Source organism: Saimiri boliviensis, chromosome 19, assembly GCF_048565385.1.
Source record: "Saimiri boliviensis isolate mSaiBol1 chromosome 19, mSaiBol1.pri, whole genome shotgun sequence".
NCBI lineage: Eukaryota > Metazoa > Chordata > Mammalia > Primates > Cebidae > Saimiri > Saimiri boliviensis.
The window spans coordinates 35196227-35213711 of NC_133467.1; the positions used below are offsets into that span (position 1 = coordinate 35196227).

The following is a 17485-nucleotide window of genomic DNA, read 5'->3' on the forward strand; positions in this document are numbered from 1 at the left end:
TAGAAAATGCAAATAAAAATCACAATGAAATACAACTTCATACCCACTAGAATAGCTAAAATAAAAAAACTGACAACAATATGTGTTGGACAGGATCTGGAAAAACTGGGATTCTTTTTTTTTTTTTTTTTTTTTAAGTTCAAAGACCTCATTTATTTTTACTCATAGAAAGTATAACTATTGCCGGGTGAGGTGGCTCACATCTGTAATCCCAGCACTTTGGGAGGCCAAGGCAGGTGGATCAGGCGGTCAAGAGATGGAGACCATCCTGGCCACATGGTGAAACCCTGTCTCTACTAAAAACACAAAAAGTAGCTGGGCGTGGTGATGCATGCCTATAATTCCTGCTACTCCAGAGGCTAAGGCCAGAGAATCGCTTGAACCCAGGAGGCAGAGTTTGCAGTGAGTCAAGATTGAGCCACAGCGCTCCCACCTGGAGACAGGGTGAGATTCTGTCTCCAAAAAAAAAAAAAGGTATTAAGGTATTAGCCTGGCATGGTGGCTTAAGCTTGTAATCCCAGCACTTTGGGAGGCTGAGGCAAGTGGATCTCCTGAGGTCAGGAATTTGAGAACAGCCTGGTTAACATGGTGAAACCCCGTTTCTACTAAAAATACAAAATTAGCTGGGCACATGACTGTAATCTCAGCTACTTGGGAGGCTGAAGTAGGAGAATTGCTTGAACCTGGGAGGCAGAGGTTGCCGATCACACCACTGCACTCAAGCCGGGGCAACTGAGAACTCCGTCTCAAAAAAAAAGAAAAAAAATGAAGTATAAGTATTGATGATGTGTGGTTTAAGTTTTGGGGTATATGTACTAGATGTGCAGGTTTGTTACACAGGTAAATCTATGCCATTGTGGTTTGCTGCACGTATCAACCCATCTCCTAGGTATTAAACTCAGCATGCAATAGCTATTTATCCTAATGCTCTCCCTCCTCCCACCCCCCACAACGACAGTCCCCAGTGTGTGTTGTTCCCCTCCCTGTGTCCATGTGTTCTTATTATTCAGCTCCCACTTATAAGTGAGAACATGCAGTGTTTGGTTTTCTGTTACTGTGTTAGTTTGCTAAGGATAATGGCTTCTAGCTTCATGCATGTCCCTGCAAAGGAAGGACATGATCCATTTCTTTTTATGGCTGCATAGTATTCCACGGTGTAGATGTATCACATTTTCCTTATCCAGTAAAAATATGGAACATTGTACGAATTTCCATGTCATCTTTGCACAGGGACCATGCTAATCTCCATATCGTTCCAATGTTAGTATATGTACTGCTGAAGCAAGCACAAAAAAACTGGTATTCTTTTCTTTTTTTCTTTTATTTGAGACAGACTCTCACTCTGTCACCCAGGCTGGAGTGCAGCGGTGCAATCTCAGCTCACTGCAACCTCCATCTCCTGGGTTCAAGCAATTCTCCTGTCTCAGACTCTGGAGTAGCTGGGACTACAGGCACACACCACCATGCCTGGCTAATTTTTTGTGTTTTAGTAGAGACAAGGTTTCACCATGTTGCCCAGACTAGTCTTGAACTCCTGAGCTCAGGCAATCTGTCGGCCTTGGCCTCTCAAAGTGCTGGAATTACAGGCGTGAGTCACCGTGCCTGGCCCCAAACTGGTATTCCTTTTTTTTTTTTTTTTTTTTTGAGACAGAGTCTCACTCTGTCACCCAGGCTGGAGTACAGTGGCACATTCTTGGCTCACTGCAACCTCTGCCTCCCAGGTTCAAGCAATTCTCCTGTCTCAGCCTCCTAAGTAGCTGAGATTACAGGCATGCACCACCAAGCCTGGCTAATTTTTGGTTTTTAGTAGAGATGGGGTTTCACCATGTTGGACAGACTAGTCTTGAAATCCTGACCTCAGGTGATCTGCCCACCTCAGCCTCAGCCTCCAGAAGTGGTAAGATTACAGGCGTGAGCCACCATGGCCAGCCATAAACTGATATTATATATATATATATATATATATATATATATATATATATATATATATTTTTTTTTTTTTTTTTTTTTTTTTTTTTTTAGATGGAATTTCCCTCGTTACCCAGGCTGGAGTGCAATGGTGGGATCTCGGCTCACTGCAACTTCCGCCTCCTGGGTTCTAGCAATTCTCCTGCCTCAGCTTCTCTAGTAGCTGGGATCACAGGCGTATGCCACCACACCTGGCTAATTTTGTATTTTTAGTAGAGGTGGGGTGTCACCATGTTGTCCAGGCTAATCTTGAACTCCTGACCTGAAGTGATCTGCCCACCTCAGACTCCCAAAGTGACTCATGCCTGTAATCTCAGCACTTTGGGAGGCTGAGGTATTCTTATATGTTGCTGGTGTTCTTATACATTGCTGTTGAGATTTGAAAACAGTGAGGCAACTTTGGAAAAGTTTGGCAGTACCTATAATTCCACTCTCAGGTATAATAGAGAAATGGAAACAGTTGTACACTAAACTTGTACACAAATATACATAGCAGTATTATTCATAATAGTCAAAAAGTGGAAAAAACTTACATGTCCATCAACTGATAAATGAATAAACATAATGTGGTATAGCCATACAATGGAATATTATTTTGGCAATAAGAAAGTTCTGATGCATAATATAACGTAGATGAAACTTGAAAACGAAGAGAAGCTAGTTGCAAAAGACCTCATGTAGTATGATTTCAATTATATGAAATGTCCAGAATTTGCTTATTAATTTTTTTTTTCTTTTTTTTTTTTGAAACGGAGTTTCACTCTTGTTACCCAGGCTGGAGTGCGATGGTGCAATCTCGGCTCACTGCAACTTCCGCCTCCTGGGTTCAGGCAATTCTCCTGCCTCAGCCTCCTGAGTAGCTGGGATTACAGGCACGTGCCACCATGCCCACCTAATTTTTTGTATTTTTAGTAGAGACGGGGTTTCACTATGTTGACCGGGATGGTCTCGATCTCTTGATCTCGTGATCCACCCGCCTCGGCCTCCCAAAGTGCTGGGATTACAGGCTTGAGCCACTGCGCCTGGCTGCTTATTAATTATGTAATTATTTAGTGGTTGATGGAGGCTAGGTGAGGGAGAAATGGAAAGTGACTACTGATAGGATTCTTTTGGGGGTGATAAAAATGTTCTAAAATTAGATACTGGAGGCTGGGCACAGTGGCTCAGGCCTGAAATCCCAGCACTTTGGGAGACCAGGAGTTTGAGACCAGCCTGGGCAACCAGGAAGATCTCATCTCTATTAATAATAAAAAAAAAATTAGCTGGACCTGGTTGCCTGTGCCTGTAGTCCTAGCTGCTCAGGAGGATGAGGCAGGAGGATCCCTTGAGTCAAGGAGCTCGAGGTTGCAGTGAGCTAGGATTGTACCACTGTACTCCAGGCTGGGCAACAGAGTGAGATCTGATGTGAAAGCAAACAAACAAAAAAATGTAAACTTACAGATGAGTTGAAAAGGTAATAAAGAGCTTTCTTACACTCTTCATTCAGCTTTCCTTAATTTTTTTTTGAGACAGAGTCTTACTCCATTACCCAGGCTGGAGTGCAATGGCACACTCTTGGCTCACCACAACCTGTGCCTCCTGGGTTCAAGCAATTTTCCTGTCTCAGCCTCCCAAGTAGCTGCAATTACAGGTGTGCACCACGATGCCTGGCTAATTTTTGTATTTTTAAGTAGAGATGGGGTTTCACCATGTTGGTCAGCCTGGTCTCGAACCCCTGATCTTGTGATCCGCCCACCTCAGCCTCTCAAAGTGCTGGGATTACAGGCATGAACCACCATGCCTGGCTAGCTTTCCTTAATGTTATGTATATATATATATATATTATATATATATATATATATATATATATATATATAAACACTATAGTATAATTATGAAAATTAAGAAATTAAAGTTGGAACAATACTATTTACTAAACTACAGACTTTATTTGGAGTTCCTAAGCTTTTCTGCTAATGTCTTTTTCTTTGAGATAAGGTCTTGCTCTGTCACCTAGGCTGCAGTGTGATGGCATGATCTTGGCTCATTGCAATCTCCACCTTGATCCTTGGGCTTCAGCCTCCCAAGTAGCTTGGACTACAGGCATGTGCCACCACAATTGGCTAATTTTTGTGTGTTTTGTTGAGATGGGGTGTCACCATATTGTCCAGGCTAGTCTCCAACTCCTGGGCTCAAGTGATTCACACACTTTGGCTTCTCAGAATGCTGGGATTATAGGAATGAGCCACTGTGCTTGGTCGACCTGGGTAGAGCTTAAAAATTCTGATACCCAAGGAATGCCTCAGATCAGTTAAATCAGTCTCTGATAGTGGGACCCAGACATCAATATTTTTAACACTCCCCAGCTCATTCCAATGTGCAGCCAAGAGTGACAACCACTGCCTGGATGTTGACAGTTAAAGGAACTTCAACTCATTTTGCTAACATGTAGCCTTTGGGTTTGGTTATTCAACCAATTAATCATTTACTATACATTTCTTCAAAAAGCCACTGTGCGAGATTATCAAACATCTAACTTTAATGAGGACGTGATACCAATAATGGAATTATTTCACTCTACCATTCTAGGCTGGTCTTTAACTCCTGACCTCATGATCCACCTGCCTCAGCCTCCCAAAATGTTGGGATTATAGGCATGAGCCACCGAGCCCAGCAATTCTAGGAATTTTAACAAGAAGGATGTATTAGTCTGCCATGACTCTTTTCTACGAAACACAGACTGATTCCTCACGATTAGTAATTTTTTTTTGAGACAGAGTCTTGCTCTGTCACCCAGCTGGAGCGCATTAGCACAATCTCGGCTCACTGCAACCTCTGCTGCCTGGGTTCAAGCGATTCCCCTGCCTCAGCCTCCTGGGACTACAGGCGGGTGCCACTACATCTGGCTAATTTTTTGTATTTTAGTAGAGACAAGGTTTCACCATGTTGGCCTGAATGGTCTTGATCTTCTGACCTCATGATCTGCCCGCCTTGGCCTCCCAAAGTGCTGGGATTACAGGTGTGAGCCACCGCACCTGGCCTAGGATCAGCAATTCTTTCTCTATAAATTAGTAGTTCTCTACCAGGTGGATTTTTGTTCCCTCCCCTAACATTTGGCAATGAATGGTTGGAGGTGTTTGGTTGTCACAACTGAGGGACGAGAGGGAGAATGCTACTGGCATCTAGTGATTAGAAGCCAGGTTCAGGTCAGCTGTGGATTTGGGAAAAAAAAAAAAGAAATAATAAAGATTAGAGGCCAGGTATGTTGCTAAGTGTTCTAAAATGCACAGGAAAGTACCCCACAACAAAGAATGATCCATCCCCAAATGTCAACAGTGCTGAGGTTGAGAAAGACTGTCCTAAATCCCGAGTCCCATAGAAAAAGTTTGGTTCACAAAGACTAATTAGCCAGGCGTGGCCAGGTGCAGTGGCTCAAGCCTATAATCCCAGCACTTTGGGAGGCTGAGGTGGGTGGGATCACGAGGTCCAGAGATCGAGACCATCCTGGCCAACATGGTGAAACCCTGTCTCTACTAAAAATATGAAAACTAGCCAGGTGTGGTGGCATGCACCTGTAATCCCAACTACTTGGGAGGCTGAGGCAGGGAATTGCTTGAGCCCAGGGGCAGAGGTTGCAGTGAGCCAAGATCATGCCACTGCACTCCAGCCTGGCAACAGAGCAAGACTGTCTCAAAAACCAAACAATAAAAGTAGTTTTGAAACTTACTCATTATCACAGACTTCAACAGTGCTAACTTCTCTAAGCTCTAAAGTTTTTGTTTTGTTTAAGATAGTGTCTCTTGCAGTCTCCACGGCTTGAGCGCAGTGGTGCTATCATTGCTCACTGCAGTCTTGAACTCTGGGGCTCAAGCGATCCTCTCCCTTCAGTCTTCTGAGGAGCTTGGACTACAGCAGGGGTATCTAATCTTTTGGCTTTCCTGGGCCACATTGGAAGAATTGTCTCAAACCACACATAAAACACTCTAATGAGAGCTGATGAGCTGAAAATAACAACAATGAAATCACACACACACACACAAAGTCTCATAATGTTTATTTTTATTTATTTATTTATTTGGAGACAGGGTTTCTTCATGTTGGTCAGGCTGGTCTTGAACTCCCAAACTCTGGTGATCTACCCGCCTCAGCCTCCTCAAGTGTGGGGATTACAGGTATGAGCCACTGCGCCCATCTAAATCTCTTTAAGTTTTAAGAAAGTTTATGAATTTGTGCTGAACCTTATTTAAAACCTTCCTGGGTGGTTGTGTGGCCCATGGGCCACACGTTCAACGAGTTTGGACTACAGCTGCACCACCATGACCAGCTAATTTTTATTTTTATTTATTTATTTTTTTAAAAGATGGGGTTTCACCATGATGGCCAGGCTGTTCATGAACTACTGACCTCAGGTAATCCACCCACCTCGGCCTCCCAAAGTGCTAGGATTACAGGTGAGAGCCATCGCACCTGGCCAATTTTTATTTGAGATGGTGTCTTGCTCTGTCGACAGGCTGGCATGCAGTGGTGGGATCTTGGCTCAATGCAAACTCCACCTCCCAGGTTTAAGCAATTCTCCTGCCTCAGCCTCCCAAGTAGCTGGGACAACAGGTGCGTACCACCATGCCATGCTAATTTTCGTATTTTTAGTAGAGTTGGGGTTTTACCATGTTGGCCAGGATGATCTCCTGACCTCACGATCTGCCTGCCTCGGAATCCCAAAATGCTGGGATGACAGGTGTGAGCCACCATGCCTGGCCAAATTTTTACTTTTTTTTTTTTTTTTTTTTTGAGACGGAGTCTTGCTCTGTCATCAGGCTGGAGTGCAGTGGCGCAATCCTGGCTCACTGCAACCCATGCCTCCTGGGTTCAAGTGATTCTTCCGCCTATGTCTCCTGGGTAGCTGGCACCACAGGTGCGTGCCACCATGCCTGGCTAATTTTTTTGTATTTTTAGTAGAGACGGGGTTTCACCGTGTTGGCCAGCATGGTCTTGATCTCTTGACCTCGTGATCAGCCCGCCTTGGCCTCCCAAGGTGCTGGGATTACAGGTGTGAGCCATCTCGCCCGGCCAAAGCTCCCCAGTTTTAAAAGTGCATTAGGTCTTCTGCAACAGAGGAAGCGAGAAGGAATGAAATACAGTAGTCTCCCCTTATCCTTGGGAAATCCACTGCAGGACTCCCAGGGTCCTGAAACCATACAGAGGACTGATCACTACATAAATAAATACACACACAAACACAGACACACAGTTTTTTCCTATAGGTGTATACCTATAATCGTTTATCTTATAAATTTGGCACAGCAAGAAATGAACAATAACCAATAAGAAAACAGAACAACTATAACAATACACTATATAAAAGTTATGTGAATGTGGTCTCTCTTTTTCTTAAAAATATCTCATTGTATTGAGCTTACCCTTCTTGTGTTGATGTGAGATGACAAAATGCTTACAAGATGAGATAAAGTGAATGACTTAGCATTGTGATGTAGTATTCAGCTACTACAGACTTTCTGACTATGCCTAAGAAGGGGGATCATCTGTTCTGGGTCATCCTAAATCACTGAGTCATGCTGATGTTCACAGTCGGATGTCAAAAGCAGATGATGTCAATGACCAACAGATGGGTGGCACATACAGTGTGGTTATGTTGATTCACATCAGGACAGGGTGGTGCAAAATTTTATCACGCTACTCAGAACAGTGGGCAATTTAAAACTTAAACTACTATGGAAGGGACTATGAGTGCTTCTTACGGTAGCAGATATTCTAGATACTCTTCAGCAAATTGGACTCCAGGCTGTATCTGACAGGTTTCTTTTCTTTCTTTTTTTTTTTTTTTGAGATGGAGTTTTGCTTGTTACCCAGGCTGGAGTGCAATGGCGCGATCTCGGCTCACCACAACCTCCGCCTCCTGGGTTCAAGCAATTCTCCTGCCTCAGCCTCCTGAGTAGCTGGGACTACAGGCATGCGCCACCATGCCCAGCTAATTTTTTTTTGTATTTTTAGTAGAGACGGGGTTTCACCTTGCTGACCAGAATGGTCTCGATCTCTTGACCTTGTGATCCACCCGCCTTGGCCTCCCAAAGTGCTAGGATTACAGGCTTGCGCCACTGCGCCCGGCCCAGCCAATTTTTTAAAGGACTTGGCCAGGTGCAGTGGCTCACACCTGTAACCCCAGCACTTTGGGAGGCTGAGATGGGCTGATCACTTGAGGCCAGGAGCTCAAGACCAGCCTGGCCAACGTGACAAAACCTCATCTCTCCTAAAAATACAAAAATTAGTCAAATTAGATGGGTGTGGTGAAGCATGCCTGTAGTCCCAGCTACTCGGGAGGCTGAGGTGAGAGAATTGCTTGAACCCAGGAGGCCAAGGTTGCAGTGAGCTGAGATCACTCCACTGCACTGCAACCTGGGTGATAGAGCACGAGAGACTCTGCAAAGAAAAAAACTCTTATGATTACACAGCATTTACCGTAACTCATCAAATGTAAAGTCAAAACTCCTGACCATACTTTAGTAAATTTTATCTTAAAACAAAAACAAAAACAAGTTCTCACATAACTGTAGTCCCAGCTACCAAGGAGGCTGAGGCAGTGGTAGGCACCCTCAAGTACAGGAGCTACTCTCCAGCCTAGGCAACATAGTGAGAGCAGGTCTCCAAAAAAAGAAATTAAAAAAAAAAAATTTTACTATTTTAACCTTATTTCATTTCATATTTTAGAGACAGGGCCTCACTCTCTCGCCAAGGCTGGAATGCAATAGTGTGATCATTGGTCCCGGTAGCCTCAAACGCCTAGACAGCCCACCATGGCCCAGCTAATTTTTCTTTTTTGTAGAGATGGGTCCTTGCTATGTTGACCAGGCTGGTCTTGAACTCCTAGCCTCAAGCCTCCTGCCTCAGTTGTCCAAAGTGTTGGGATTATAGGCGTGAGCCACTGCACCCAGCCTGAAACCTTATTTTAAAAGGTTATATCTTGTTTCCTATGATCCATGTTAGAGGAAAAAAAAAAAAAAGTTTATATCAGACCAGGACCTCAAGATAGAGTCAGCTGTATCAGCGAAGAAGAAACTCCTGGATGTCAAACTAGTGGAACTGCCAAACTGGATATTAATGCGTGATCTTACACAAAAAGGCACTGTTGGAACATTCAGAGGTTCTACAGGTATTATGGCAAGTACTCCAATGTGAAGAAAGGAGGATTCGACAGGATTTCTGTGGTGCTGGAAGATTAAGTGCTTTTCAGCTACTGCCTTTCTAAAAAGGAACACAAGCATGGGCAGCTACAGAAGTACAACTGAAGAGGGCCACTGCGGAGAGCTCACTCCTGGATAATCTCTCTAGTTTAATGTCAGCTGATAGCAACCTTAATTCCCTCTGAATCCTGAGTTTTCTCTTGTCATGTAATATATCATATTTACAGGTTTCAGGGATTAAGAAGTGGATATTCTTGGAGAAACCATTATTCTATCTTTGTTGGTTCAAACAATTCAGGGTTTGTTCATTCAGTGAGGTCTTTTTTTTTTTAAGAGACAGGGTCTCGCTATGTTGCCCAGGCTGGAGTGCAGTGGCTAGTCACAGGTGAGATCCCACTACTCATCAGCATGGGAGTTTTGACTTACTCCGTTTCCGACCTGGGCCGATTCACCCCTCCTTAGGCAACCTGGTGGTCCCTCGCTCCCAGGAGGTCACCATATTGATGCCAAACTTAGTGCAGACACCCGATTGACATAGCGCACTACAGCCCAGAACTCCTAGACTCAAGAGATCCTCTGGCCTCAGCCTCCTGAATAGCTGGGACTACAGGCACGTGCCACCGTGCTCGGCCAGTGAGGTCATTTTATTGAGCACTTAATATATTTGAGTCTCTGGTAGGCTCTGTGGCATACACAAAAGAACAGAATCCTGTCTCATTTGATTATAGGTAGCTGACAAATTAATCAGTGTAGTTACTGAAAGTTACTTGAACACAGAGACTATATGTAAGTAACTCTCCCTGTACAATGGTGTAGTGAAATTCCATTAAAGGTATTTTTTTCTTTGAAGCACAGCAATTATGATGCTGATGAGAAATTTTATTATGAAGACAATGTGGCATAGCGAAAAAAATTAGGTTTTTAAGACACAGGCAAACTAGAGTCTAAATATCGTTACTGGACTTCTCTGGGCCTCAGGCTTCTCTTCTGCAAAATGAGGGTAAGATTATCTATCTCAAAGTGTTGCTCATCATAAGGATTAAACAGGAATACACATTCTCCTGGCACAGTAGTTCACAAATGCTAATTCTCTTTCTCTTCTGGTATTTTAAGTATCTAACATTCATTTCAATATTTTTTCATCTTCTTCTTTTTCTTTTTTTGAGATGGAGTTTTGCTCTTGTCAGCCAGGCTGGAGTGCAATAGCCTAATTCGCTGGGATTACAGGCGTGAGCCACCGTACCCGGTCTCATTTCAATATTTCTGTGATTTGCTTTGCACTTGCCTATGATGTTTTATGTAAATGAAATAGTAGACATAGTCCCTGCTCTCAAAAAAAGTTGTTGCTAGTGTAATACATTTGCATGCATGAAGCAACTAAGGAAAGATTAGTCAACCCAAGTAGGCTCCATGAAAGTGTGTGGACTTGGTTAGGAAAATAGACAATGAGGTAATGAAGGCTGCTTTTCTGTTTACCTTAAAGAAACAAAACACGTAGGTTCAAGCCCATAATCCCAGCACTTTGGGAGGCAGAGGTGGGCGGATCACAAGGTCTAGAGTTCAAGACCAGCCTGGCCAACATTATGAAACATCATTTCTACTAAACATACAAAATTAGTCAGGCATCGTGGCGGGCCCTGTAATCCCAGCTACTCAGGAGGCTGGAGTGCAATGCCGTGATCTCAGCTCACTGCAACCTCCACCTCCTGTGTTCAAGTGATTCTCCTGCCTCAGCCTCCTGAGTAGCTCAGACTACAGGGCCCGCCACCACACCTGACTAATTTTTGTATTTTTAGTAGAGACGATGTTTCACCATGTTGGCCAGGCTGGTCTCGAACTCCTGACCTCAGGTTATCTGCCCTCCTTGGCCTCCCAAAGTGTTGGGATTGCAGGTGTGAGCCACTTCATCTGGCCTTGCATGGGCTTTGGACAGCAATCTAGAACAGTAAATTTCTGAATTATTTCCTGGATCTCCAGGAGTCCACAAAAGTGAAGGAAAGGGAAACCCAAGTAGATGCTTCCCGTAATTTATTCTGCTTTACCCTTTGGGTAAAGGTAAAAACTACTAGATCAAGTAAACTTTGGAATTATCTGTGGGTTTTAATACTCCGTATTTCTGCTGCATTCAGTTATCAAATATCAGTCAAGTGTTTTGAGAAACAAATATTCAGTAGCCACAGAAACCTAACAGGCCTGTTTTTGCTTTGTTTTATTTTTTATTTATTTTTTTTTTTGAGACGGAGTTTCGCTCTTGTTACCCAGGCTGGAGTGCAATGGCGAGATCTCGGCTCACCGCAACCTCCGCCTCCTGGGTTCAGGCAATTCTCCTGCCTCAGCCTCCTGCGTAGCTGGGATTACAGGCACGAGCCACCATGCCCAGCTAATTTTTTGTATTTTTAGTAGAGACGGGGTTTCACCATGTTGACCAGGTTGGTCTCGATCTCTCGACCTCGTGATCCACCCGCCTCGGCCTCCCAAAGTGCTGGGATTACAGGCTTGAGCCACCGCGCCCGGCCTGCTTTGTTTTATTAACGACTTGGAGGAACAGAACACAAACTACCAATTACAACCACAAACCTTATCGACATCAACAGAACTGTAAATGACAACACCGCAATTCTCTGCACTTTCCCTATGCCTAGGAGCTAATTCCACTTTACATATATTATCTTAATTATTTCACACACCAACCCTGGAGGCGTGTTTGCAGTTGCCTAATTTTCATCTACACTTTTTGATAAGGAACTAAGAAAAACAACTTGGTGGGGGAAGACAAGGGAAACTGAGTCCAGAACTGAATGAGAAGCACATGGATTCTTCATCGTCTATCATCAGGCTGTCTAACGAGGCTGAAGAAGTACCATCCATGGGGAGCGTCAAAGGCAAACATTGCATATGGGCAAAGGTGTGAAAATCGAGAAATCCGAGCCGAGTTAACAACAACAAAAAGCGGACCACCACGCCGATCTTCCTCGGGTCCCAGGCTGGCAACTCAGCGCCCCGGAGGAATCCCCCCGGGAGGCGCACCGGTCCTACTGACCTCACTCCCTACCTCCGGGAAGTTCGGAGTCCCGCTCCTTTCTCTCAGCGGTACAACCCCGCGCCGGTCCATTCCCTCACCGTGAGTCGAGGACTAGTTCTTCCGACAAGGCAACCGGCACACACCGCCCAGGGTCGGCTCCTAGGCGCCAGTCTTGCGACTGCGAAGAAGGCTCGAGCAGTCCGGCAGGAAACGACTCAACGCGCAGCCGCCGCGGCCTCCAACCGCCGGCCGGCAGAGGGGCGCTAGGCAGCCCTTGACCGGCTAGCCGCGGTCCCGAGAGGAGGAGCGGGAGGTGACCCGTACCGCCGCGGCGACGAGTCAAGGGAGGTAGGTTGTCTTGGGGCTCGGCCCATCACCCTGGCAATTCCAGTCAAACGGCAAGCCCGAGCCGCTTTGCCTGTCCCTCCCTCTCCTGCCCCTGCAGCTGACAGGAATGGAACAGTCTCGCGGGGGGGATTGTGGGAGGCGCACGCGCGAGGGGCGGACGGTGGGGGGGCCTGGCGGCGGCGGCGGCGGCGGCAGCAGCAGTGGCGGCGGTTGGTGGCCGTGGGGGCGGGGAAGGGGGGGAGGAGAGAAGAGGAGGTGGAGGAGGAGGAGGAGGCTTGGGCTCGCGCCGCTGAAGGTACGCGTGAGGGCCTGCGCCGGAGCCGTCTTGACAGGGCCTGAGGGGGAGTGGGGGGCCGCGCGAGGAGGTGTCCCTGGGTGGGCGCGTACGGGCTGGCTGGCGCGCGGGGCGGCCGAAGGTGGTGGTTGGTGGGAGCAGCCAGCGACGAGCCGGGAGACACCCGTACGCGTGCGGGCAGGCGTGCGCGCTACGCGGCCAGAGTCGGGCGGAGTGGGGGACGGTGGGGAAGAACGCGAGGAGGGAGGAGTGGGAGGTGGGGGGGCGCGAGGCGCCCTTCGCTCCCTCCCTCCGGAGGAGCTGCCGCCGCCGCTGCCGCCGCTCTGCTGCCGCCGCCGCCGCCGCTCCCGCCGCCATTTTGGGTTCGCTTTGCGGAGGGGGAGACGATTCCAGTCTCGGTTGCGGGACCCGCCTCCCCTCAGTTTGCCCCCTTTAGCCCTCCACCTTTCCCTTCTCCTCTCTCGCATTTCCGCCAGTCCGCTCACCCGCCGGCCGCCTCCTGACAAGCGGGAGCAATCCGCCGTGGACCCGGGAGCCTGGCGGCCACCCCCTCTTCCCCACTTCCCTGCACTCTCATCGCCGTCGGCCTGGGCCTCCGACACGGTGAGTAGAACGGTCTGGGCGGGCCTTGGGGCCTAAGCACACTCTCAGCGATGGAATCCTGGGCTTCCTGGGAGCCACTGTCATCTCCCGGACCTGGACCTCCGGGAGAGCCGTGGTGGAGATGGGGGAAGGGCGAGCAGGGAGGGGGTTCCTGAGCCTACCGGGAAGTCCCTCCAGGCGGGGTGAAGGGGTGTCCCTGACAGGCGGACTCCCGGCTCCGGGGAGGGGGCTGGAAAGTAAGCGAGTGGAGGCGGAGTCGCTGTGCCCCTGACGGGGTAGTTTGTGTTTGTAAGGCATGATCGGAGCCTCCCCCGTAGTCCGGTCTGTGTGTGTTTAGTTAAAGGATAAGCGTGTTCGAGGACACGATCTTGAGAGGGGAGTTGACCTGTACGACAAGGTCTGCGGTGTCCCTGCCGCGTGAACGGTACGTGGGAACGACGGGATGATCTCAGTGTTGCGAGTTTAATAAATGTCGCTGGTTAGTTTGTACATGGAAAGAGATGTTTTTGGTCCAGAGGACAGATGGTCTGTTACTGTGTAGCGGCTGTGTTTGAGTGTGTGTGCGAGGATGGAAAGTGTTTCCGGAAGAGTTTGCCTTTATTTGTATAAGTGTAATGGCGTTCCCCTATAAATTAGCTTATTTCTTGAATAAATGTTGGCAGAATCCTTGCAGGTTGATATGTGTGTGTATTTTAGGGATTGGGAGCCTCTAGTTACTTGTTGGGAAAGAGCGGTAATGGCAGTGTTCTATACAGCATGTGTCTGTGGGGTCAGGGAGGGAAGAAACTTGGCATAGCCAGTAGTGGGCTTAAGAAGAGTTTGTGTCTTTGGTTAGAGTGAGTCGTGTAAATGTGAAGGCCCAAAATATCTTTAATAGAATAATTGCTACAAAGCTGTAAAGAATCGGTGGCCTTATTTGTTGTCCCGGGTTTACAGTAATAGTTTAGAGTAATAGGCTACAATATTGTAAGAAAACTCTTTCAGTTACTTTGTGATACTAAATCTCTGTGAAGATGGTAGGATAGATGCTGTCTTGTTTTACAAAATAGGAAATTTAGGCATTAGGAAAGGACTTCTCCAAGGCCACATGTTAAATTGGTGACAGAGTTGGGACTGTAACTCCTATATTTTGACTACTTCTGCAAATCCGAGTTTTGGAAAGATAGGAACACATATGACTGGTTGGATTGTATTTGGAGGAGACTGACTGTGTCAGATATGGATGTGGAACGTAGACTTCCTTGCCCAGTCTGACCTGTGTTAAATGCATATCCATGACTATATCATTTTGTGTTTATGGAGAAAGCAGAGCATTTCTGACACTTGAGCTTGTATGTTTGAGGGAGAGAAGGCTTTCACAGCTTTACTTGTAGGAGAGTAGCTGCATGGGTGCTGAGAGCTTAACTTGAAATCTGTGGGAGGAAGGATCCTTTTTCATTCATTCAACAAATATTTGTTGACTGCCTGTTCAATAAATGGTCATGCCTTGAGGTGAGGATAATCAAGGTGTCTCTGTATGTAGTCTGGGTGCAAATATGAAGGGAGTTGTTTTGACAGTGGTGAGTATTAAGTTGAGTGAAACAGTGTGGAATTAAAACCAGAAAACTGTTATGGGGATCTGGGAATTGTTGATATGTGTGCCTGTGGATGTTGAAACTTTTTGGCTGGGCTGAAGGAATTGAAATACTGATACATAGTAAGAATCCCATCTATGAATGTGAGGGAAGAATGCATGAACTAAGCCAACCTAACTGTATTCTTCGGGAAAATGGAATGTTTCTTGATGGGCTAGATAGATTAGTGGTTCTTAGAGTTTTTTGGGGAGTCACTTCTGAGAATCTGATTGTTGAAAGACACTGGACCCTCAAGTTAGAAGATGAACATAAGCACGATCATGTGATTTATGTATATGATTTTAGGGACTTAAACTGTGATGAAATACAGCCAATTTGTATTTAGGTCTCATTTGAAAGCCTTTCGTTTTCATTGTTTGGGGGTGAGGATGTTAGTATGAGTTTAAGGTGAAGGAGTCTATGATAATATTTGAACATGTTGACAGGAGAACTTTAGCATCCATGTGTTTTCATTTATTCTTTTTATCGTCTGCAAACTTGTTTCTGCAGTGTTAGTAAACTACTTTGAATTTGGTGATAGTGAAATATCATGTAGCACAAGTATCTATAGCTTTGTTTTTTGTCAGTATATTTTTGTTCCCAAACTCTGAGAAATGGGTTCATCTTTTTTTCAGTTTTGAACTGGGCCTGAGGTGGTTTGAAGCTTTTGTCTTGGAGTTTAGCTTAGTTACAACAAACACGCTGAGTTAATCCTATGCAGGAGACACAGAAATGAATAATATATGGCCTCCATGCTTGAAGAGATGCTAATTCAATTGAATCTGTGAATTGTGACGTGGTGGCAGCTCTCAAAAGAACAAGGAAGAGGGAAACATATTCCTAGAAGGTGAAATTTTGTTACCCAATTGCAAAGAGTTTTTGCCAGTACTTATTTCTTGAGTGAGCATGAAGTGTTTACACTCCATATGCAACTTTGTACTTGAAAAAAATGTGTTTTGTATCATCTGGTGTTTTTGTATAAAGGAACTATTGATTTGAAAAGAAGGCAAAAATCATTTATATTCCTTACCTTGTTTGGGGATATATTTTTGTAGTACATTTATGTAAAAAGGTTTTACTGTCAGCCAGGGGAGGTAGCTCATGCCTGTAATCCCAGCACTTTGGGAGGCCGAGGCAGGCGGATCACCTGAGGTCAGGAGTTTGAGAGCAGCCTGGCCAACATGGTGGAACCTGGTCTCTACTGAACATACAAAAATTAACTGAGCGTGGTGATGGTCACCTGTAATCCCAGCTACTCGGGAGGGTGGGGCAGGAGAATCACTTGAACCTAGGAGGCGGAGGTGGCAGTGAGCCAAGATTGAACTACTGCTGCACTCCAGCCTGGGCGTCAGAGTGAGACTCCATCTCCCCACCAAAAAAAAAAAGTTTTGATGTCATTTCTGCGTATACATACATCTAGAAAACCCTTCTGGTATAAAACCCAGTAGGCATTTGACAGACTGCCCATTAATTTAGTGTTGGAAATTAAAAATATCTGGTGTACTTTTAAAAGGACAAGAAATATAAAAAGATGTTTTAATAGCACAGATTACAGGATTCAGTGAGATGGTATGGTGTAGTGGTCTTAGGAAAAATGGTCTGGTGGTCTTTTCTCTCTATTGGCATAGCCCTTGTATAAGAATGTCATGTCAGTTTGTAAAATGTTTAATATTCTTTTTCAATTTTTAATGTGTAGTGGGTTTATGGTGTTTTTTTCATAACATGCATGTGATACTTGTGTATTGTGTATATGTATTTGCGAATGTATATGTATATACTTTATATTATTTATTTAATTTTTTATTTTTTTAAATTATTTTTTAGTTTTTTATTTTATTTTATTTTATTTTATTTTATTTTATTTTATTTTTTTTTGAGACGGAGTTTCGCTCTTGTTACCCAGGCTGGAGTGCAATGGCGCGATCTCGGCTCACCGCAACCTCCGCCTCCTGGGTTCAGGCAATTCTCCTGCCTCAGCCTCCTGAGTAGCTGGGATTATAGGCACGCACCACCATGCCCAGCTAATTTTTTGTATTTTTAGTAGAGACGGGGTTTCACCATGTTGACCAGGTTGGTCTCGATCTCTTGACCTCGTGATCCACCCGCCTCGGCCTCCCAAAGTGCTGGGATTACAGGCTTGAGCCACCATGCCCGGCCTAGTTTTTTATTTTTATTTTTATTTTTGAGACGGAGTTTCACTCTTGTTACCCAGGCTGGAGTGCAATGGCGCGATCTCGGCTCACCACAACCTCCGCCTCCTGGGTTCGGGCAATTCTCCTGCCTCAGCCTCCTGAGTAGCTGGGATTACAGGTACACGCCACCATGCCCAGCTAATTTTTTTGTATTTTTGGTAGAGACGGGGTTTCACTATGTTGACCAGTATGGTCTCGATCTCTTGACCTCGTGATCCACCCGCCTCGGCCTCCCAAAGTGCTGGGATTACAGGCTTGAGCCACCGCGC

General features: G+C 45.6%; 1 protein-coding gene, 1 non-coding gene and 1 pseudogene across 4 annotated transcripts in view; 1 reads left to right on the forward strand and 2 right to left on the reverse strand.

Annotated features, from left to right (window-relative positions):
• Window positions 1–1185: 1185 nt before the first annotated feature.
• LOC120360227 (U6 spliceosomal RNA) lies at window positions 1186–1289 on the reverse strand. The gene has a single exon (XR_005576804.1). It is a non-coding gene; the product is annotated as a U6 spliceosomal RNA (small nuclear RNA).
• A 6472-nt stretch (window positions 1290–7761) lies between these two features.
• Window positions 7762–13344, reverse strand: LOC141582205 (uncharacterized; annotated as a pseudogene).
• ASH1L (ASH1 like histone lysine methyltransferase) overlaps window positions 12727–17485 on the forward strand; it is a 211600-nt gene continuing 206841 nt past the window's right edge. For 2 of the 3 annotated variants that reach the window (XM_074389796.1, XM_010348410.3), the window contains exon 1: window positions 13322–13411. The gene's annotated coding sequence lies outside the window, so the exon portion shown is untranslated. Of the gene's footprint in view, window positions 12809–13321; window positions 13412–17485 lie in introns of those variants that run through there. The other variant, XM_074389797.1, reaches the window with a different exon arrangement.